Source organism: Mirounga leonina, unplaced genomic scaffold (assembly GCF_011800145.1).
Source record: "Mirounga leonina isolate KUSES-001 unplaced genomic scaffold, KU_Mleo_1.0 Mir_179, whole genome shotgun sequence".
NCBI classification, from domain to species: domain Eukaryota; kingdom Metazoa; phylum Chordata; class Mammalia; order Carnivora; family Phocidae; genus Mirounga; species Mirounga leonina.
In genome coordinates, this window is record NW_023270466.1 from 1595905 (window position 1) to 1598350 (window position 2446).

The window sequence follows — 2446 nt, forward strand, 5'->3', positions numbered from 1 at the left end:
GCCTTTGACCTTGCTGAACTCATTTATTAACTTTAATAGATTCATCATGCATTCTTTAGATTTTCTATATTACAAAATCATGTCATCTGGAATTATAGTTTTACTAATTCTTTTCCAATCTGAATGCCTTTGTTTTTCTTGTCCTACTATGATGGCTAGAACCTCTAGTAGAATGTTGAATGGCAGTAGTGAAAGCAGACATCCTTGCCTGTTCCTCATCCTCGGGGAAACATTTGGTAGGATGTTGGCCGTGGGGCTCCAGAAATGCCCTTTGTCGGGTTGAGAATTTTGTATTCCTAGTTCATGGAGTATTTTGATTGTGAAGAGATGTTGAATTTTGTCCGATACTTTTAATGCATCTACTGAGATAACAGAAATCATTTTGCCTTTATGTAAACCTTGTTCTGGACCTGTCAAGTGACCCTTTTTAATAAGATGTGAAGCAAGTACACGGCATTATCTCCAGGAGAGCATGTAACAGGCTCCTTGGGGGATTAGCCATGATCCTGGATTTGGTCTGTGAAGTTCTCCCGGGCATCTGTTTGTTTTTAAATATTTTATTTATTTATTTGAGGGAGAGAGAGAGAGAACATGGAGGGGGGCGGTAAGGGGCAGAGGGAGAAGAAGAAGCAGGCTCCCCACTGAGCAGGGAGCCTGACAAGGGGCTTGATCCCAGGACCCTGGGACCTGAGCCAAAGGCAGAGGCTTAACCGGCTGAGCCACCCAGGCGCCCCTGCCATGCATCTATTTGAATTCCCAAAATTGAATCAGTATCAAGGACTCTTCTGGACCGGAAGAGGTACAGATGTCACCTCTTAATGAGATATGTCGGATTTGTAAGGCATCTTTTATGGGAATATCTGCCCAACAAAAAGGTGCAATTCAGCTCTCAAGGGCACCTCTGAGTTCTGCCCTGGAAGCAAGCACAGGATTATTCCACTGACCTGAGAGCAGAAATGCTGGGTATCTTTCCTTTGCCCCAGCAGATAACTCTCCACCTTTCTCTTCCCTGCTCTGTGCCTGGGAGATGGGTATGAATGAGCCACCTCAACAGACTCCCTAACTCTGCCTTCCAGTTAGGTTTGGACAGTGGGGTTTTGTCACTAGCAGAAGATCAGAAGGCAAGAGAAGGGGAGGTCATTTATTCTCCTGGTTTCCTCCTTTGGGCCAACAAGGGGCATCTGTCTTTCTCTTCCTAAGGCTATTTTTCCTGTCAGTTACTGGAAACGATACTGCCCCTTGATGCTTTAACTGCCCCTACCTGCATCTCTGTAAACAGTCCCTTTGTTAAACCCTTTTCAAACAACCTAACTTGAGTATGCTGCTTCCTGCTACCACCCTGACTAGTAAAGCAAATCCGAGGTTCTTGAACGTATCTTGAGAGGGAAATCTGGGGAGAAAAACCATGCTTTCTGCTACTCATTCTGTTTTGAACTTTGATGGAAATGTGAACTTATTTATTTATTTATTTTTGCCCAAGCCAAAAAGCAGAGCACAAGTTACAGCATTTGCTTGCATCTACTCCCCACCTACCTGGCAGCACCTGGAGGGTAATATTCATATTTGGAGTCCTGGGGATGGTAGATGTTCAAGATATGTTCATCAGCCATAACTGAATTGTAAGACCTTAGGCAGGTCACCTCCTCTCCAGGTCTCAACTTCTTCATCTGTAAATGCATATCCAGGAACACCCACTCCGGCTAAGTAGGAATAAAACAAAGTTAGTACAGGGCTAATTGAAATACTCATTAGATGAGTGCTTTATGTCAGCTTTATTGTTTTCGAGGACACAGTAATTAATATGAACTTGGGTAACAAGGGAAGTTGGACAGAATGTCGTTGGAAGTGCTTTTAATCAAATATTTTAAGTGACACATAATTAGCACACTGTTCTAAAGCAAATGGGGCCTTCACAGGGATAGTCGTTCCCCTTAAGTAATTTACCGGAGAACAGGAGCCAGATTAAATAGCAGGGCCATACAGACACAACATGTGCCACTATGGTCCAATCCATATACGACACCAAAAGATGTCCGCCTCCTACCCTTGTAACAAAATGCCAGGTTACGATAGGCTGTCTACAGCATGATCCCAATTTCATAAAGTATTCATACCCACCTGTCTATACGGGAGGAGGGATAATTTTAAGAATGGATGTTTACACTTATTATGACGAAAACCAAATAAATAAAGTGATTCTTTTACAAAGGAATGGATGTTTTTTGCTGCATGGTGTGGGAAAGTGAATTTATTTTCTGCTTATTCTTTCTACAATTAAAAAAAAAAAAAGAGCTACTTTCATTGGTGGAAGAGGACGAGGGCGAGGCTCCCCTGCAGGGGCCTGGGGGAGGAGGACGGTAGGCGGAGAAGAGCTGGGGGCTGGCTGCACTTCCCCGCTACTGCAGGGAACGGGGCGGGGCGCGGAGCGGGTGGGCGGGGCGCGGAG